The sequence below is a fragment of the Ictidomys tridecemlineatus genome, chromosome 5 (genome assembly GCF_052094955.1).
Source record: "Ictidomys tridecemlineatus isolate mIctTri1 chromosome 5, mIctTri1.hap1, whole genome shotgun sequence".
In the NCBI taxonomy this organism is placed as follows: Eukaryota; Metazoa; Chordata; class Mammalia; order Rodentia; family Sciuridae; genus Ictidomys; species Ictidomys tridecemlineatus.
The window spans coordinates 106255832-106279030 of record NC_135481.1 but is presented as its reverse complement, the minus strand read 5'-3'; positions in this window follow the sequence as shown (position 1 = coordinate 106279030).

Here is a 23199-nt window from a genome sequence, read left to right as displayed (position 1 = left end):
ATAGCACATGCCTGTCATCCCAGAGGCTCAGGAGGCTGAGTCAGGAGGATCTTGATTTCCAGGCTATCCTCAACAACTGCAAAGTGCTAAGCAACTCAGTGAGATCCTGTCTCTAAGTAAAATACAAAATTGGGCTGGGGATGTGGCTCAGTGGTCAAGTGCCCCTGAGTTCAATCCCCTGTATCTCCTCCTTGACCAAAAAAAAAGGTAAGTCATAGACTGGGGGAAAAAATTGCCAATTATGTATATGTTGTAAAATTTGTATACAGAATACTAACAAATTTATAAAATTTAATAATAAAACAATAAACTTAATTTTCAAAAATGAATATAAGGTTTAAATAGATAGTTCACAAAAGATGATATGTATATCAAGTGTGAAGTTGACAAAAAATTCAACACTTTTTGTTATTATGGAAATTAAAATTAAAACCAAATTATATATCAGTATGAATGTGGCAGTAAATTAGTTGAATTTATAAATACTGATCATATCAAGTGTTGGTGACAATATGGAGGGAGTAGGACTCTCATGAACTCATCCTATTGCACAGTTGGGCATACAGAAGCACAGAGAAAACAAGTATCTTGCCAAAAGAAATACATCTTTGCACATCTTTGAAGAGGCAGGACAAGAATTTTGATTCATGTCTATTCAAAATTAACCTCTACCCTCCTTTTATAAAGTTTGGGAACTACTTGACTCAGGTCCCTTAATATTAAAACTTGGGTTCTAAAGGAAGTGCGAGACTTTCTCTCCCAGCTCAGCCCTGGTCCATTGTGCTTGGGAGTCTGTTGCCATGGGGCCCTTTGGAAGCTATGTATATTTACACAGCAGAAGGATTGGCAGGAATTCCAATATTCTGAGATGCTAGATCATTCTTCCAGGAATAACAGGGCTATAAAGAGCTCCCAAGATGAAACTTAGGTTTTGCTAAAGAGGAGACAAGAATGACTCTATCTTAACATGTGAAAGCGCTCTGGGGAAGAGCAGTCACATTGCTTCCATACAACGTACTCTCACAAGAATTTAACTTAGATAACAGTAATAATTAAAAGAACAGGCCTCCTGGAGTTTCAAACTCCTGAGTACACAGTGCTTCATGTTACAAAGGCATAGTTTGATTTCATTGACAAAAATGTATGAAGGTCCAGTGTTAAGTTACTGATGGTATAATTTAGACTCAGTTTAGGGTTACCTCATTCTTGATATGTGAATTTTGAGGACAAAATTGGCCTCTGTACTGCGATAAGAAGTGATCTAAAGATGATACCTCTTTCTCACTACTCTGATTTATTTCTCATTTACAGAGTTATTTACTATATTACATGAAATATTAATCAATACCCAATTAGGCAATGCCCACTTGGTCAAGAATAAGGAAAAATGTTTGAAATTCCTATCAGTACCAAACCTCTATGATCACTGATGAAAACTCTTCACTCTGTTTTGACATCATCTCCCCAATCATGTTTCTTGTACAAATCAGTGTGTTTATTTTAGCAAGTTCTGTGTTGTGTTGTGCTCCTGAGAGGATCTGACATCTGTATTTCACGGCAAGGGAGAGACTTCTGCAACACTAGATGATGGTCAAGACAGAGTTTATGCAAGAAAACTTAGAAACTTAGAAAATATGGGTGGGGTGAATCTATAGCTCATGCAGGGAGTCAGTCAGACTGATACAACATCTCTCTCATTGCTGTACCAATGTCTTTCTTCCCATGGGATCACTTAATTATTCAGTAGAATAAATTAGCCATTAATATGATGGCAAGGTAATGGAAAACAGGGTCCCTAAAAGAGCTCTAGATGTTCAACTTGCATCACAAAGTATAATGCCACACAACCAAAGTAAGTCATGTGGCTAAAAAGAGTTGATATGGGGAGAAATCTCTAGGGGTGTGAATAGAGAAAATGTGGTTTATTCATAGGCCATGATACACCAGTCTAGTATTTTAGCCAGCTTTGTGTAATTCTGACCAAAAGATCTGATAAGCACAGCATAAAGCAGGAAATGTTTAATATGCTACACAATTTCAGAGGTTCAATTAATTCATGGTTGGCTGACTCCATTGCACTGAGATTGATGTGAAGAAGATAATCATGACATAAGGGCATGGAAGAGGAAGGCAGCTCATAACATGGCAACCAGAAAGAAGAGAGATAGAAAGAACTCTGCTGATGAGAAACAAAATATAAATCCCAAAGGCATGCCCCCAGGGACCTCCTTTCAGCTAAACCCTACCTGCCTACAGATACTGCCTAGTTAATCCCTAGATCAGATCATGAATCTCATAACCTAATCATTCCATCTTTGAAAATTCTTGCATTCTGTCACACCTGAGCTTTTTGGGTGACACTTTATATCTAAACCATAAAACTAGCATGCATCACAAATGACAATACAAAACCTTTCAATTGCATTGTGTGGAAAAGAAGGAAGTGTTAAAAAAAAGGAAAATGAAGAAAAGTAGAAGGGTAATGGGAGATAATATTTCAAAGTTAAAATTCAAAGTAGTTATTTGCAAAGACTGATTCACCAAAACTGTGTCACAGCATAAATTCTTATTCAAATAATTTTGTAGAATTATACTTCATTCCACACATACCCCTGATGTATGCATTGATTTTTTTCATTTTAAATATTCATCACGTGTTCACTGAATTTGAAGTAAAACATAGTGGGTGGAGGAGTCTCTGGGTCCAGACGCTCACTTCCTTTGAATTTTGAGCCAATAAGTAACTTTTTCTGACATTGATTTCCTCTTATATAATATCAGTTTAATCATAAGACTTATTTCATGGTGGTGTGCAGAGGAGTATACAAGATCAAAGATGTTCCTTCAGCTTAAATTCCAGTCACAGTCTGACATGGTCTGGCAACATGAGTATCAGATATTTTTTACCCTCATGTAACATGAGCAAGAAGTAAATAGATGTGGTTGAAATCTCTAAGACTTATGAGTTTTTCTACTAGCACTCTTTTTTAATGATTCTATTCTTAGTTTTATTGATTTTATTTTTTAAATACATGACAGTGGAATGCATTACAATTCTTATTTCACATATAGAATACAATTTTTGATATCTTTGTATATAGACTCTTTTCATACCTTTATATGTGTAATTTTTTGCATTACAATTCTTATACACATATATACCACAAGTTTCATATCTCTGTTTGTATACAAAGTATGTAGACACCCAATTCTAGTCTTCATACATGTACTTGGGATAATGATGTTCATCACATTCCACCATCCTTACTAATCCTCTGCCTCCTTCTTTTCCCTCCCACCCCTCTTTGCTATCTAAAATTCATCTAACCCTCCCAGGCTCACCCACTCTACCCCACTAGGAGTCAGTCTCCTTATATCAGAGAAAACATTGGGCATTTGTTTTTTGAGGATTGGCTAACTTCACTTAGCATTATCTTCTCCAGCGTCATCCACTTACCTCCAAATGCCATGATTTTATTCTCTTTTAATGCTGAGTAAAATTCCACTTTTTTAATACATTCATCCACTGAATGGCATCTAGGTTGGTTCCACAGTTAAGCTATTGTAAATCATGCTGCTATAAACATTGATGTGGATGTGTCCCTGTAGTATGCTGTTTTTGAGTTCTTTGGGTATAGCCCAAGAAGAGGGATAGCTGGGACAAATGGTGGTTCCATTCCCAGATTTCCAAGGAATCTCCATACTGCTTTCCATATTGGCTGTACCAATTTGCAGTCCCACCAACAATGTATAAGTGTACCTTTACCCCCACATCCTTACCAACACTTATTGTTGTTTGTCTTTATGATAACTGCTATTCTGACTGGAGAGAGATGATATCTTAGAGTAGTTTTAATTTGCATTTCTCTGATTGCTAGAGATGATGAGCATTTTTTCATATATTTGTTTATTGATTGTATATCCTCTTCTGAGAAGTATCTGTTCAGGTCCTTGGCCCATTTGTTGAATGGGTTATTTGTTGTTGTTGTTTTCAGTTCTTTATATTTTTTGAGTTCTTTATATACCCTAGAGGTTAATGATGTGTGAGGGGTAAAAATTTACTTCCAGGATATAGGCTCTCTGTTCACCTCATAGATTGTTTCTTTTGCTGAGAAAAAAACTTTTTAGTTTGATTACATCCCATCTATTGATTCTTGGTTTTAATATAGGAGTCTTATTAAGGAAGTTGGGGCCTAATCCCAGATGATGAAGATTAGGGCCTACTTTTTCTTCTATTAGATGCAGAGTCTCTGGTTTAATTCCTAGGTCCTTGATCCATTTTGGGTTAAGTTTTGTGCCTGGTGAGAGATAGGGGTTTAATTTCATTTTGTTGCATATGAATTTCCAGTTTTCCAGCACCATTTGTTGAAGATGCTATCTTTTCTCCAGTGCATGTTTTTGTCACCTTTGTCTACTAGCACTCTTAATGTAATTTTTGTGTAAAATGTTTACCTGCCCTGATTGGACTATTCAAAAGGAAGCCATGTCTTTGCATTGCCCCTTTTATTTTATTTCATTTTATTTATTTTTTGCCTCTCTTTTAACATTGGGATCCATTTGATCCCAATGGCAATTTTGATTTTTCTCCACAGCAATCTGAAAGGAAAGTTTGTACTCATGTTCTAAGCTCAGCTCTTCCTATTGAAAGCATATTTGGAATATGTAGAGAATCCTTACAGCTTCGTAATTAGAAAACAGCCCAGTTTTTTTTTAAATGGGCAAAAAAATTGAATGAGAATAACAGAAGATATACAAATGACTACTACAACAAAACACATGTGGAAAATGTTCAATATCATTAGTAATCAGGGAAATATAAGTTAAAAGTAGAAAGCTACTTAAGTGGCAAAATAATACAATGTTCCAAATTGGTAAAAATATACAACAACTAGAACTCTAATATATTGCTGGTAAAATTGTAAGGCGGAAATCAGTTTGACAGTTTTATAAAGAAGTTAAACATATAGTTACCACATAACCCAGCACTTTTTGCTATGCATTCACCTGAGAGAATTCAAAATACATGTTTGCAAAATATTCCTACACACATATATACTGCAGACTTTTCCAGGATTGTGGTGAGCTGCAAACAAACCAAATGCCCATCAACAGGTGAATGGATAAACAAAGTGTGTTATTTTCATACAGTGGAATACTACTCAGCAATATAGAGGAACAAAGCACTGATGGAATCAACAGCACAGCTGTATCTGAAAAGCAATGTGCTGGATAAAAAAGTCAGACAAATAGACTTCTTAATTTATGATTCCATTTTTATAAAAATCCACAGCAGGCAAAACTAATGTTTAGTGACACAAAGGAGATCAGTGATTTTCTGGTGCTGGAACTCAGCCCCTTGACTGCAAAGAGTCACAAGAATTTCTTTATGGATGGTAGGAATAGTTTTAATTGTCATGTAGAAATCTTCTAGATGGTGATGGTAGTTATACCTATGCACAAATTAGTCCACAGGTGCATTTTACTGCATGCAGATTATACCACAGCAAGCTAATTTAACGTAAAATAAAATAACATGGTTTATCAGTTCTCTAGAATAACTGAAACTGAAATTTGAGTCACTAAATGCAGTCACGAGTTTGCTGAATGCCAGCTGGGATGAATCTCTTCCATTCCTTTATTGGTTGTGCTTTCCAATGTCTCTAAGTGAGTGGGCTGCATCTATATCCTCTTTCACCTTCTTTGTCTTTTTGACATAATCTAGGCCTTATTTAGTCATCTCCTGCAATGAATTGTATCACACTATTTGGTAGAAGTTAAAGAGGATCCATTTGATCCCAATTGGAACAACCTAATTTTGATAATCAATAAACAGTATGGCAGTCTTTCTTTCACCTAGTAGTCCTTGTTACAAGGAGGTAATATTAAATCTCCATGTTTTCTTCATTTTCTTTATTAGTGTCTTCTATCCATTCTGTCATAGTCTGAGAAGTGCAATCAAATAAGATATCAAGTTATATATATATATATATATAAAATATATATTATATTTATATATATATAAAATATATATTATATTTATATATAATATATATTTTTTAAAAATATCAGAAATAAAGTATAATTCATATTCAATTTATAAATTATTGATCAAAAATTATTCAACATTTACACATTTTTATTTTGATGGATGAATTTTGAACTAATTGATAAATTGATGAGTTCTATTTTCTAGTTGGAATTTTCAAATTTTAACTACTATACTAGAAAAATCTAAACAATAAAGTAAAAAATAGCATTCTAAATGGATGTGAAATTTAGATTAAAAAACAGTAAATAAAAGGAACACCAAATTCTCACTGAAACCTAGAAAACGCAATTTTCATGAGTATTGCAATGTAAAATCACTGGTGATTATGTTCTTACACTTACACTTGATACTTAAAGAGAGACACAGAACTAAGTTATTATTTTCATATAGTGAAACATTATTCTTGTGCTTTGACACAATAACATCTAAAACTAGTAACATTTTCAAATACAAGGCGATATTTTTTGCTATTTCATCCATCTCTGTGCAGAAAACTACTGATTTTTCAATGTTGTTAAGCAGAGAATCTGTTGTTTTAGAGGAAAGCAGGTTACCTTAGTAGATAAGGAATATGGAAGTCAGTAAAGATAAAGCAATGTGTATAGCATACGGAGAGATCAGCTTACAGATTGTGTCTATTTGAAGACTGTTAACATTGTTTGATTACAAACATGGAAGGAAGCAAAAGTCTAGTTGGTGTGGAAAGAAATGGAGAAGGGCCAACTCAAACTTAACTGTGCAAACTGCATGCTCATTGAAAACAATCATAGGGCATCCTTCCCAATGCAAAAAGAATTTGAATAAGGTAAAGAGTCACTAGAGTTGAGGCCAGAAACCGCTTGTTCCTATAGCTCCATTTGAGATTAAGAGATTAAGAGAAGTTTGAGAACGATTTATGCTATGTTCAAAGGAGGTGAGGTGGAGAAGGAATATAATATCAATAAGGAAAAGAAATTAATTTGAACAGTGGTACTCAGGAGGGTCATGATTTCTGTTGAGTTGATGCTGTTTCTAATGCAAAGAGGAAGTCAAGTCAGTGAAGCTGGATCTTGATGGCAGTCTGTTGCATAGTAACCACCCCCAAAATCTACCCATCCAGAACCATATAAAGTGAATTTATTTGAAATAATTCTGTCTGCAGATAAAATGAAAGACCATGACATGAGATCATGGTGGATTTCAGGTGAGCCTCAAATCCAATGTCAAAGGAACTTACAAGACACATAAAAGAAGATACACAGAGACACAAAGACACACAAAGGGAATGTTGGCTGCCTTCATTGTGACAATGTTAGCAGAGACTGGGATGATGCAGCTGCAAATCAAGGAACACTAGGGATTGCTGACAGCTGACAGAAGCTGGGAGAAAGGCATGGAGCAGAATCTCCTGCAGAGCTTCAGAAGAAACCAACCTTACTGACACTTTGATTGGTTTAGGACCTTCAAATAAGTCAGAATAAATTTCTGATATAAAACAAGTTTTTAGTAACTTGTTCTAACAGCCCAGAAAACTAACACATTCATGCCATTCTTCTTCTTCTACTCACTTGCCCTAGTTTATGGATGGACCCCTAAGATGTGAAAAGTTGGATGTTCAATTTTCTGTTGTCATATGTGAGCTGGATCTCATAGGATTATTAGAATATATCAGAGTCAGCATACATATTGATCTCACTACCCTGGTCAAATTTACAAATAATAGATAATTTTAAATATAACCCTAATTTGAGGAAATGACAATCACCTATAATTGACACCAGAACCATGCAGTTGATCGTTAAATAATTTAATAGTCTGTTTGAGTTGGTGATAAGGTAGAACAGGTAAGTGAAAAATCAGGCACCTTGACTAAAATCCCCCTTTTACTACCAAGTGAAAGAACTTGGTGAAAATTTCTAAATGTTCCTATGGTTCTGTTTTCTTATGTATAAAATATGGACAATAATAATATCTTCTTTACAGTTTGTTTTAAAAATACACAAGGTATGTGTAAATTCGTGTAAAGCATGTAGTCAAAGACAAGAGGAATGTAATACATCTAAGTAGGGTTTGAGTGGTAGAGGAGGAAGTGGTGTACTTGTTTTTATTGTGGTTTCTAATAATTATTCAGGTCAATGTCTTCTAAACAGCAGCATCAGTTTTTGTCAGAAGTCAATGCAATCAGGGAGCTTTTGGAGGCAATTTGAATCTTTCTTTGTAATTGCGGTGTTCATCAAATATGCTCCTCACATATCAGACCTTTTCTGTTAACAGTCAATGACTTTGTGATTCCACGGGTTGGACAAAAGATGTTGGTCAATGCCAATAGCAGCATAGGCTTAATGGACAAAATCAGTAGGATTGATAAAGAACAACAAATTGTATCACTCTAAGAGCGATCAATGATTTGAAGCAATCATTGATGCTTTTAATTTTACTTCTAAATGATTTTTAACTTTTAGATCTAAAAGAACTAAAACTGCCTATTAATAAAGACTTTTGCCTGCACTATCTGCAAATAAATGAATCAAGGAGAACAAAAGAAAAACATGTTTCCTTTCCTACTGCTTCTCAGGATATTTGTGGAATTAGCTCATATAATTTTTTTTTAAAGATAGATCTATCATAAGTAAATGGGTATAGAAAGGAAGCATATATGATTCAGGACATAATGAATTTAAAAACAAAAAAAGTGCTTGCTTTCTCTGCCAATAAATGAAGAAAGTTTTATAGATAATTGATAATCTATTTTATAAAGCATTTTCTTCCAAACACAAGGCAGCTAATATGGTGTCAACTCCCTCATTTAATATACAGCATATTATAATTTTAAAAGCAATGCTATTATAAAAAATTCATTTGCTGTAATAGTCAAATAAATTTCAAAGGAAAAACAAATATGCATTAAAAATATTTCCACAGGGCCTTGCTCTTCTAATGGAAATGCTAAGTATGATAAAAAGAAAGGTTCGCTAATTAAAAGCCATTTTTAAGCTTTCAATTTCATTGTTTTCTCTATTTAAATCAGTAGGAAGAGAAAAACAATCAAACACTATTTTTACAAAAAGGAACTTAAAAATATTACATTTAAAGAATGCTACTGCTGCTCATTTGATGTTCAATTATTTATTTTGTTTTTGTTCTCAAAGGGAAGTTGGATTGCACAAGAATAAATGTATATAATGCAAAAAAAAATAAAATACTAGTTTGTATGTGTTGGATTAAAACAAGTGTAATTCATGCTGAGAAATGGTGATTAAATTTTCTGGAAAGGGTCAGCATGAGGTGGAGAAATGAACTAGACTTCATATTTATGACATCTTCAAATTACAATGCCTCCTAATACTAGCATTTATTAATGTTGCTGTTGTTATTATTATAACTTAGAACTCAGTTTCTTAAGAAAGACCATTCTGAGTCTACTGAATTTGAAATGAAGAGCATGGAGTTGCTCCTTGGCCAGACCAAGTACTGTGGCTGATTTTGTTACTAGCTAGCTTTAAGTCATTCCTTAAAATAATTAACAAAAACCAAGATTCATATAAAGTATTTATACATCGGAGATAATATCCTCTTCACATACTTATTTTAGGATGAATTAAGGGAAAATCATGTATGCGACACTGCTTTGAAAGTTGATATGATATGTGAGAAACAAAGATGAGTTAATAATAATAATAGTCTTTTTTTTTTTTTGGCAGGGGGTACTAGGGACTGAACCCAGGGGCAATCCCTATTTTATTTTTTATTTTGAGATACAGTCTTCCTAAGTGGCTTAGGGCCTTGTTAAATTGCTGAATACTAGGTTTTTTTTTTTTTTTTGAACGATCAAATGTATTAAGTCAGGGATCAATCAGTAATATGGAAACCATGCTAGATATTCAAAGAAAATAGTTTGAAACAAAGTATTAGTGGGTTGAGGCTTTTTGAAGAGCAGGGGATCATGGGCCAGGAAAGCCCATTTTAATTTTATGTACCACATTATACATAAAATACCATATGTGAACTTTTTCTCAGGCCATACACTAAAGTTCAGTATTAAAAGCACAGCCTTGGGTACCTGGTCACCTTAATTCAAGACCCAATTTGAAAACACATGGCATGGCACCAGTCAAGTTTCTTAACATTTCTATGCCACAACTTTCTCATCCATGAAATGGAATGGAAACTTTACACACAAGTCTATTATAGAAATTAATGGTTTAATACATGTTAGGCATTAAGAAAAAGAATTCATTTATTTGTAGATTATGGTGTGTTTTTGTACTTAACTATACTTTAGAATGTTCTTAAAGCTATAGTATTTACTAATCTTGTTATAACCATAAGAAAGCATGACAAATATAATTCAGATTTAATTTGTCTCCTGCCTTTTCTATATCATGTTATGTCTTTGCATATTATTTGATTTGTTTTTTGTGACTAACACATACCTTCTTGCCCCTGGTCTGCTTTCACATGAGAATTGCTACTCAGAGAATGTTAGCCAGTGCTATCGTGGTTGTCTACCAAGTGATCCTAATGATCTCACAGGCTTACAGATGCCTTATTATTCCCCAGAAATCAAAAACAGTTGGCCTAGATTTTATACATTATCCTATTGAACAGTGGGTGTTTATGTCTGAAAACAAGCCCACTTGCCTGGATTTCAGAGATACTCTGAGAAGTTTGCAGAACACGAGCAAACAAAAAGTCACAAGTGCTGTTATAGATAAACATACACACATTTTTGTTTTCTCATAATTTTTGTGCATAAGAATATAAATGTTCTTACAAATATATTTGCATATTTTAGCAAAATATGTGATTCACATTTTCAGTTTTTATAAATCTGTTGCCAAATAAAACTGCGAGCATATAGTTTTGCTTTATGCTTTCCTTTAATCTTTGTTTACATGCTTATATTTCCCACACCTTTTATTTTTTATTTTATTTTTTCAGAGACACAGACATATTTATTTAGGGAAGCAGAGACACATTTAAGGGAGAATGCAGCCAGGTCCAGAGGATGAGAGAACATTTCCCATACCTTTTAATGTACACACACCACACTACACACACAATGTAATGTATCTAAGGATGATTTAAATATTTCCCTATATCATAAGCAATGGTATTTTTAGTGTTAAAGCAATATTTAAATGAGACTTTGAGGGTTCCGTAAATATTTTCCCTGATTCCTCTCTTTATGCATAACTGTAACTAATCACCTTTCTGGGGTCCTAAACTGTTTTTCTCATTTTCAGTTGACTAATTAAGCATTAAATTGTTTATACCAGGAAGCCCCAACTCAAGACATTCCTTTCTCAATCTGTGTCTTGAAGAGAATCACTGGATCCAACCCAGTGAAAACAATAAAAACCTCCCTAGTTGATGTTGTTTTTATTATGAAGATTCTAAAGTCTTGGAAAAATGCCTTTAACTTGAATGAAGAAAGTTTTTCTTTCACCAAATATATTGTGTACTGACTCTGTAAAATCACTACAAGTTCATATATTCAACACATTTCTTAGTTAAAGAGAGAATATGGAAAAAATACAAAATATTATCGTTTCCTCTAGGAGTCATTGATAAGCACTTTGCTTTCTTTGTGGCAAGCATTAGTACTCCAGTGGTGTCAAAGAGCCCGGAATCACTTAAAACAGTATATTTACTGAGCAACACAATCAGAATTGTGTTAGATGTTAAACAAAAATATCTTATTAATAAAATTTCACCCTATATATAAGACAATATTAAATGTGCAATACTCCTACTAAGTATTTTTCCCAAAAAATACTATAAAACTTTCACATGTCAGTGGTCAACAAATATCCCTGAGCAAAGCCCTCAAGTTATAAAGGAGTAAACTCAAGCTTCTTTGCTATATGTAAATTAAGTAGCAGAGTCTTGATAGAGTCTTAGAACTTACTGCATTTCATGATTCCTAGTTAAGATACTAGGCTTGCTACAGAAGATTTTCCCCTTGGGAAATCCTCTCCCCACCCTTCTTTTCCTGGTCATATTTATATAGACATAATCATGTGCAAATATACAGACATACATCCTTTACCTTTCTTCCCCCAACACTTATTACATTTGGGCATGGAGTTATTTATTGGTGGAACATCTCCATGACAGGGCTGTTAACATTATAATGGCCTGACAGCAAGGCCTGGGTTTGTGGACCCCTGGAATCAGCTTAGTACCTATAACTAGTATGGTCATGAATCATTTACATAAAAGAGTTCTAGCTACAAGGGGATGTAATAAATGAATAAAAAAGGCACAGTTTATGCTTATTTTGTTAGTGTTGTAAATATATGATAGATTATATAAGTATATATTTAGATTTAGAATTGTCTGTAATATATATATATATATATATATATATATAAATTTGGAATTATATACATATATACTATATGTAGAAACTCAGGCTGCCATAATATTTATTAAATTACAGAAATATATTTCTCCCAGTTCTGGAGGCTAAGAAATCTGAGATTTATGTATGGGCTCATTAGGTACCTGGTGGGGCCTCCCTTCCTGCCTTGAATATAACTATCTTTTTGCTATGTCCTCACACTGTAGAGACAAAGAAACACACACTCTGGTGTGTCTTCTTGTAAAGGAGATGAACTTATCATGGGGGCCCCACACTGGAATCTCATCTAAACTTTATTACTTCCCAAAGCTCTCATCTCCTAACACCATCACACTGAGGCTCAAGACTTTGACATGTGAATTTGGAGGGACAGAACTCATTCTACAGAAGACATAAGTGGATCTTTAGTTTCAATTGTCAAAGGCCGTTTTGTAGATCACTTTTAGTTGCAAACAACTTTAAGCAAGGATGTATGTGGTGTAACTTGATAGAATTTATACTTTTAAAGGGTTACTCTCATGGAAACTTGTTCAAAAGCATAAGTCTGGATGTGAGAAAAAGTCAGTAGGGAGGCGTGGAGAGTGGTTCAGGTGACCGAAGTTAGTAGCTGTACTATTGACAGCTCAGGTTTGTAGAAAATAGAAACTGTAGAAATAGAGGGCAGTAGAGGGATTTAGTAGAATGTCAGAGAGAAAACTAACAGGCTTGGGCCTTGAATTAGATGTGGAGATGATGATAATGCAAGATTAATCAAAGATGTTTTCCAGTTTTCTGGAACCAGTGACTTGATAATAGAAATAGTGAAGAATAGAAAACAAACAGAAAAAGAGAGAGAGCCCAGCAGGCATACCCAAGCATCCAAATTTGGGTGTGTGAAATCCCTGGTGTCACTGAAGAATGCAAATGGAGAAATCATTTGCACCTGAAAATATAAGAATTGACCTCAGAGCAGAGCTCTGGAGTGGAACTATAAATTTGAGAATCATTAAATGATGACATTATTTGAGGCAAGAGGGACTGAAAAATTATTCTGGGGAGAGAAACAAAACAAAGGAAGGGAAGGCTAAAACGAGAGGAACTCAAAATCTCAGACTAAGGTGGAGAATGAATGGAGCAAAGAGAAGTGAGAGTCCTGAAGAAATGAGCAAGTGAGATTCTCTGGAAGAAATAATAGATTGAGATGTCACCGAGGTGGGGAGAAGAGGGTATTAAAGAAGAAAGGAGAGTTTGGGTACAGCTCAGCAGTAGAGTGTGTGTCTAGCAAGTACTCCTGGATTCCACTCTCAGCACCACCAATAAATAACTAAATAAGTGGCAAATATGAATTTATCACAAAGGTTAAACATGATAAGGACAAGAAGAAAATAAGTGGTAAATATGAATTTATCACAAAGGTTAAACATGATAAGGACAAGAAGATATTTATTTAATGAGGTGATTTAAGAATAATTTTTTTAAAAATTATTTAAGAATAATTTTTCTTAACAAGACCCACTTCAATGCCTCAATGCAGGCAGACTCCAGCCTGGGGTGGGTTGGGAGGAAAGAGAGGTGAGGAAGTCCATATAGAGTTTGGCATATTAATTTCAGAAGTTCAGACATCAAAGGACATAGAAAACCAAAACGATTTCTCTATGGCAAGTGGAGTCAGAGGGGTGATATTTCAGGATAAGAGATTCTGTGTTTTGATGACTATGATCTAAGATAAAGGAAAAGATAAATGATACAGAATACAGAGAGATTTTGCCAGAACAAAGGTCTTGGGAATGTGATCCAAGGCACACATGTACAAATTCCACTGGCCTAGGAGGGAAGGCACTTTTTTTTTTTTTCTTAACAAAAACTGGGGAAAAAAGATGTTTGTTGATGCTATTTGGTTTGTTGGTTTTACAGTGGAGAGTTAGGAGAGATCCCATGTAACGGTGTTTCTTTCCTCAAGACAGACCCATGGACTGAGGTAAAACCTTGGGGGAGGGACGGGGAGTTTGAGGAACAATGAAATGGTGTGTGTAGACTCTGGAAAAAGAAATCTAAGTCAGACTAACCATCTGCAATGAATGCTCAAATCAAGCTATTGACACTAACCACCTAGGATTTGTCTTCAGTAGCATCCAGTTGAGTTTGGCTGAAATAAATTAGTTATAGCAGTTACTCCAGGGTCTGATGTTCAGGCTAGAGGTGAGGCTAAGAACCCATGGAGTCAAAATATTTGTGAATTATTACAATCATAGATTGCAGACCATGCATTAGATTTGAGACAAAAAAGTAGGAGAGAATTGGGAGAGAGTGACTATAGTGATCAGTAGATTGAAGGTCTTGATACTTTCTCTCCCCACTAATAAACCCTTAATCGTTCTTCAACTCAAAGTCTTTCACTGGGGGACACTCTGGTAGAAAATCCAGAGCTTTCTTACCCACCCGGGTGGCTTTGTAAAGTCTTTATTATACTTCAGTGTTTTCAGAGCATTTGTATTTCCTTCTGATTACATGAATTTACTATCCCTTAAGTCCTAACTCGCATTTTGGGAACTATATTTGGAGATGAAAATTGAAAATCCCTAACTGAAAAATCCAGAGTACTTCAAAATCCAACATGTTGAGTACCAATGGGATGCCACATCCTTCACATTATGAAACTTTGCTTCATGCACAAAATTACTAAAGACATTATATAAATTTACTTTCAGGCTATGTGTTGAAGGTGTATATAAGACAAAAATAAATTTTGTCTTTACACTTGGGTCCTATCCACATGATGTCTCATTCTCTATAAGAATATTCTAATAGTAGAAAAAAATCTGAAGCCCAACACACTTCTTCTCTGAAGCATTTTGGACGAGAGACACTCAACCTGGAGGGCCTTAAGAGGAAATCAAAATTTAATGAGGTAGTAAGGGTAGAGTAAGGGTGGAGCCCTAATCTGATGGGGAAGAGAGTAGAACCCTAATCTGATGAGAAAGAGACTGAAAGCACACTTTCTCTCTGCCTTTCGCAGAAGAAATGTTTATACATGGGGTACAGCAAAAGGCGATTATTTATCTACAAGTCATTAAGAACAATCTCACCAAAACCCAATACAACAATACTTTGATCTTGAATTCCTAGTCTCCAGGGCTAAATGAAAAGAAAAGAAAAGAAAATTCTCCTGTGTAAACCATCCATTCTGTTGTATTCTTTTTTAGGCAGTCCAACTAGACTAATACATTCCCTGGTCCTTTCATAGGTAATGTTTCCTAATAAAATTTTGTATCCCAAACATTCACATCTGCATCTAGAGAACCAGTGCCCCTTCTCTCTTGCTCACTTGACAACATTGTCAGGCTGGAGTGGAGAGGTGTTATATTTCCTTCAGCATCTTTCACAGTCCAAATATGTGAAAGTATTTGGATGACCATAAGTTGACCTGTCCCCACTGGACTGGGAACTCCTTGATGGCCAGCCATGTGTCTTATGTATAAAGAACATGGCACACTGACAGGCACAGAATGACCACAGTCAACATTTTTTGGATGGTCAAATGACCTTGTCATCCTCTGTCATTTTCTTTTAGTAGCTTTTCTAGTTCATGCCCACCTCTAAACTTTTAAATTTGAGATCTGGGGTATATTGTCCCTGACCATAGACATATTCCACTCCATGGGGGCTACATGATGCTCTAGGCAAGGTTACACTAGCTTTCCGTGCTATATCTTTTTTTGTTGTTGTTGTTTGTTTTCTGGCTGTTCTAGTTTTACCTTGGTTTACTAATTCCTAATATTCTGTCCTATTTTCACATCTCAACACTTTATTCAGCCCCTGGGACCAAAGGTTAGCGAGAACATTTTTAATTGGGATGCCCAAGTTGTTTTTTTGTCCCTCCCCTACACAAAGGTCAGGGATAACTTGGTACTTAGGTTTGGTATAGAGTTAAATCTCATAAATTAAGAACTGTGTACTATATATTACTGAGTTATGTGAAAGTTTGGCAATAAAGCCATTCTTCAGAATTTTTTTAAGAGTATGGTAGCAAAAGAGATCTGATAGGAAGACAATAGCCATAAGGAAGACAGAATCAATTGTATTTTCTAACCTATGTTTTTATCAACATGAAGAACAGAACTCCTCCAGCCATCTATCTTGTTTCCAAGATAGGTGGGTAAGTCTAGTGTTCTAACTGAAGTTCAAAGGAAATGCTTCCAGGATGTTTACACAACTTTAATCCCTTCACTGACCACATGCCCATAAAACAGGATTAACTTTTCCCTGATTAACTTTTTTATTTTCCTCTGCACATGAGCATGTAGTTTCTTGTTCAGTTCCTACCAGAGTAAGCTTTATAACAATTTTGACAACATGCAGGACAAGATAAAGTTGTTTTTTTTCTTTCTATAATGTAGCTGTGAAAGTGTGTTGCTTCTACCCTTAGCAATAGAAAAAAAATCTATCAATAGAAAGGATGTGGACATTTATTCCTTCTTGTTTACTTGCCCTACACACTAATATAAAAAATACGTACAATGAGCACTTATTTTCTACCAATATTTCTGCATGTGGCATGAATTACAATGACACAAGTTCCTCCATGACACTCTCAGCTACCTTCAGCCCTTTGCTTGATGTAAGCGAATGTCGTTCTTAGTGAGGGCAGGAGGACAGCCGGGAGGGACTAATTGTGTCAGGATTGCCAATGACTGGGAGCCTCCCAGAACAGAGCCCTAAAACTTTGACTTTTCTATAATTTCAAGTTCCATTGTTTGATTATTTTTATATCCTAAGAGGTGATGTGATTTGTTGTCAATTATTTGTTACTTTTCTAAAGATATTTTGGTGTCATTATGATTTTTTCAGGAGGAAAAAACAACAACGAAAATACTTTTACTGTAAATTTTTTCCTTCATGATTTTTACTACCCAAACAATAATTTCCTTGCCCTCGAAATGTTGCTGATAATAATAATGAATACAAAGATGAAATAAGAGATAGAAAAGGAGGAAAGAAAGACAGGTAGCAGCGGTAAGAAATAAAGGAGATAAATCAGGAACAGTCAACCTCAGATTCATCTTATTACAAACTGTCTGCAACCTCTTAACTAAAAAATGAAGTAGATTTTGGTTTGGGCTTGATCTTCAACTGTGAGTTTCTTTTCCTGATAAATTATTTATGCTTTATCCTTAAAGCAAACAAAGTAGAATATCCTTAAAGCAGGAGTATTGTTAATCTAATCACTTATAGGAGGCTGTAGTTCATGTGAAAGTATGGTTACTCACTGTGCTTACTTCCTAAGTTTACTTTACCACCTACCACAGGTGTTAAATACATTTGCTTAACAAGGGAATGAACTGAAATTGCATGGACTTCTGTGTTTAATGGATATTGACTTGTCCTGATCATCAGAATTTGTTCACAATCAAAAGTTCTACAAACAAAATCAGTGTTGAAATGAAAGCAAGCTTTTTCATAATGCAGAGCCTTAGTTACTATCATTGTGTTGTGCTAATGTACTTGATAATATATTGCAGAATCAGTTTTTAGGTGGGAGCCATCAGTGATATAAAGGCAAGGGCCAGATGAAAATCAAGGGAAAGACATTCATGATGGGTTCAGTCTTTTACATGGAAAAACAATAAAGCCTTCTTGGAACTAAACAAATTTCCGGTTTATTTTTGATATCAGAGGACAAATGTTTTTTGAGAGCCTGGTTGGCAGGGGTCAGTCATTCTTGCCAATTGTACTCACTAGAAAAATTATGTTTTTTAGAATGTTATCCTGATTTTGACTCCTGAGTTGCTGTTAATATATTAATAAAAAACAAAAACAAAGCAAATAACAAAAAGAATGCAAGTGTAACCTGCTTACTGATCCTTAGACTATGCCACTCTGGGAGGATTAATTCTATTTTTTTAAGAGCATATTGAAGATGTTACAAAATTATGTCTACAACATTTTTGCTACTCATAATTTGATTCCATACAGAAACCTATCACCTCCTAAATTTATCATCTTTGGCAGCCAAAATGAGTTTGAATTACTTTGTGTTAATCTTTATGTTATTCTGAGACACTAGAGCACTAATAATGAAATCTCCTCATTTATAGATGCACAGATTATATCAAATCCAGGTCTGGAATTATGTCACACCATCAAAACATAATTTTTCAATGATAGAAGCCCAACATGAGCCCATTTTCTAAATGATCAAATTAAATTGTATAGTTTTATTAATTCCTATGATTAATTTATAAACAGTAATAATGTTTTGCAATGGGAATTAATATGAGTAAATTATTGATGGGTTTTAAGTGCTTCCTCTTTTAGTATTCACAGTGATCTGTAAAACAAAACTGCTTTCTATATATTCTTTACTTTTTAGTTAATTTATTTTTAAGTTTGAATGCAGGTATTTTGGCTTCAAATGTAGAAATTATTCTGCGTCATTGCAATGTTTCAAGTGAAAGTTTAAAGGAAGGTAAAATAAAAGCTAATAGATGAAGCATTTAAAAAAGCATTAATTTTTTGAAATCTTTAAATAGGGTTTGGAAACCAGTAGGTAATCCATATCTGTGGCACATATGAGGGCTGATTTTTTTAGTTGATGAGTAAGCCACCATACCTTGATATTTAGTCAAATACCAATCAAGGTTTCTCTAGAAGGTAATTTCCTTATGAATTCAACATTTAAATTACGGATCCTTGAATTATCATGACTATATCAGGTTATTTTCTACCTAAAGAAAATATCACAATTTGAGAATTTCTTAAGCCAACCTACCAAAATGGTAATTCAGTAACACAGTGGCCTTACCATGTGGTTTACCATGGTGATTGCTGGGCAGATTGGGAGCTACAGTTTGCTGCCACTGCCCCACATCTCAAGAGAGTATTTATTGTACCACATATCACTAGCCTGGGAAAAGATTAAAATTCAATATTACAAGTACAAGTTCTATTGAATGGATATTGTTTTTTCACCATAGTGAAGTCAAGAAGTACTAAATTTAATCCTTGTAAATCATAGACTGTGCACACTATGAATCAAGCAGATTACCCTCTTCTCTGTGGGTTGACTTGTCTGTTCTACTGTAGGCCTTAAGAGAAAAAGACAAGTTCCCCAAGGAACAAAGAATTCTGCCTCCAGACTACATGCAGAGTGAAGGATCAAAATCAACACTCTACTCGGTGTCCAGGTGCAACTCCAATACTTCATTTGGTCTCCAGCCTGTTGGCCTGCTCTAAAGACTTTGAACTCTATAATCGTTATCAGTCAATTTCTCTGAGTCTTTTTCTCTCTTTCTCCTCTTCCTTTTGAGTTCTAAAGTGCTGACTAATACAGCATGATCTACACATTCAAGAAATGCACAATCTAGCAGGAGATTAACCTTGCGCAAAGATACAAGTGCACACACATGCATGCACACTTACCTGCAGTATTAGAGAGATAAGTGGTATAAATGTTTATGCATATAAAAAATGACATCAACAGGGACCTGAATTTGAGTGAGAATACCTTCTCTGATGTTGAAAAAGACCGCACACTTGCCAAATGCTCTTGCAATATTTACTTGTGATAAAGTGGCAGAAACATCATGAGAGATCAACATATTACACAGAGTATATTTGCATGACAGATCAGTTTGATGTTTTCCAATTGCTTGCAGAACATATCAGTAAAAAAGAATAGCATAAAATTATTGTTTTCTAACAATAGAATATACCTTCAACATTCATTTAATAAAATAAACTCAAAGTGAACACAGAACACTGTATATGTGTGGGGGATGTTCTGACATTAAAGATTATTTCAATCTAGCTGGGAATTTATAATGTATATATTATGATACAATGACAGGTATTGTTTTATGAAGAGTAATGCAGTGTTTCTAAAGAAGAACTGGAATCACAAACATATTCAATTTTGAAATAACTGGCATTCAATATCATAGAATTTCAAAATCTATGCTCCTGCAACAACAACAAAAATGACTGGGAATTGCTCTGCTACCTTCTAGCTCATGGATTGTATTTCCTACACTTATTTTTCAGAATAGGTAATAAAGATTCTTAACAGAAAAGACACACAGTCTTCCCTAACCTCAGCCTCAAAAGTCGAGAAGATTGAGAGAAAGTGGTTGTTATTCTGAGTAATCTGACAAAATAAAAGGAAAAAAAATTCTAACATGACAGGTTGACATTGTATCAATAAGGATGAGATTATTTTCTAAATTGGTAATATACCAAATTGTCAGGCTTTCACTTCAAAGGTCTTGTCCTCAGTCAGATTGGTTTCAATCTGGGTCAGTTTCATGGAAATGATTTGAATCATTTCTCCTCTCAGGGATACACTGATTTCTACTTCAGCATGCTTAACAATATCTGAAAGTGACTTCTCCTTATTTGTAATCTCTAACTCTGGAATTCATTTATGATAAACTAAAATGTTGGAGCAAATAAAGGATTAGTCTTAGATTGCTGACTTAAAAAAAAACATTTAAACACTAGTGAGAAGTTAATCTGAGTGAGACGATAATTTGGCATGTGGATTATGTGGCATTGAAATGCTTCTAGTTTTGCTTATTTATTTTCGTTTTTTGTTTGTTTGTTTGTTTGTTTCTCCTGATTCTTCTCTGCTCTGCTTCTTCAACTGAGGATAATTTAGCAATGCACTACTTTATTTTAACACAGGAAAAAAAATTGCATTCTTTTAAAATACAATCTCTAGAAATAAATTCATTTGTATGCTGCTATTGATTGAATGTTTGTGTCTTCTCCAAATTCCTATTTAAAGCCCTATCTCCAATGCAATGGCATTTGGAGATGGGGGTGTTAGGAGGTTATTTTGGTTAGATGAAGTCATAAGTGGAGCTCATAGAGGGATTATTGTCCTTTTCAGAAGATGAAGGGATTAGAGCTTTTACTCTCCATGATGTGAGGATACAGCAAGAAGGTAGCCATCTATGAACAAGGAGCAAGGACTCAGACAAGAAATCAAACCTGCTGACACTGTTATCTCAGACTTTCAACCTCTAGAACTGTGAGAAATAAACATTTCTTGTTTAAGCTACCCAGTCTCTGAGATTGCACGATTGCACATCTAAGTAAGATATTTATCTACCATAAAAATACAGGTTTAAAAAGATGGTACAATGAGTAAACATTTAAATAAAATAAGAATATCTCAGTCTTGACTGGATCATTTCATAAATGGGACAAATAATTTATCATGTGGGGCTTTGTTTTTTTATCTGCCAATTAAGAAAAATAAGTTTTTCTTCACATATTTGTGATGAGGCCAAACTCATTTATTATTATTATTTTTTTTATTAGTTGCTCAAGATAATATAATGATCTTGACATATCATATATTTGATTCAAATAGGGTATGAATTCTCATTTTTCCATGTGTACAAATTACAGGATCACATTGGTTATACATCCATGTGTATACATACAGCAATCCTAATAAGTCTTATTTTGTGAAGAATGAAGAAGTATCCCAGCATCAAAAAAAAAAAGAAAGAAAAGAAAAAGTAATTGACTATAAATGTATAATTTTTGCAATTTCATTATTGTACATTATTTAATTAATATGCACTTCATGATATATATACACTGTCAGAAGATATAGAAATATTTAGAAAGAAATTATTTCCTTTATTACATAAGTGAGTTGGAGTATAATTATGATTATGTTATGCTCTGATTTGTCCATGATTATGTTAGAAAATAAATCATACGTAACCTAATAATTGATTAATCACTTAATCATCTAAGGCAAATTAAATTCACAAAATCTAAGTAACATAGACCAAATTGAGATTTACATAAATAAAACTGAGAGTACATAAAACATTACCAGATGTTATTATAAGTTAACTATTCAGTATTTTGCCACATATAGTAACTGTGAAGTCAATAAATAATGATAAATTTGGCTAGCTAAGGGGCATTTTGGTTGATCATCAAATTCAATGTTTTTTTTTTCCTAAATTTTTATTGTTTGAATGGGAAGGGTATGTATACCATAAGGCTAAACATTGTTGTACCTCAATTCCTCATTACTTCCAAAGTATTGAAGAAAGAAGTATTGAGAAACTTAAGGATCAGGAACTGACTATTGTCTTAACTAATCAAATGTTAACATTTTCTCATTTCAAGTAAAATTTTCAATTAAAATCCCTTGATTTGGAATCCCCCCAGTAGAAATCACTAAGGTGTTTGCTCTAGGTTGTTATAGTGATGTATGTTCTTCAATTCTTATCAAAACTGGAATATTTAGACTTCTCAATTTTTGCCAAACTCTTAACTTTGCCAAATGATGTGTATGGAATGACATCTTATTGATTAAATTTGCCCTTTGCGGATGCTACTAAGAATAAGTACTTTTAATGTGATTATTGGAAATTTTAAGTTTCTTCCTTTTAAAATTATATCTTTTTACTATCTTCTCACCGTGTAATAGATATATCTTTTGTTATTACTGTTTTGTAAGGCTCTATTATAAGAATATTATGACATACATATAAAATATTTACCTTCAATTTGAATTTTGCTTTATTAATTTTGTCTATGGCATTTAAATTCAGAAAAATTCATTTTGATGAAATCACATTTATTATTTTGTATCACTGTGTTATACTTTTAATATTAGATTAATAAAATCCTTTCATACCCTCAGCTCTAAGTAAATTTTCAAACATTTTTTTTTACATTTTAAATGCTTTTAATATTTACTCTTTTTCACTTAATTTGTGGATGTTGTGAAGTGAGGTTGGTAAACAATTTGCTTATATTATTCTTTGAATAACCCAAACTTTTCTCATAAGGCCAC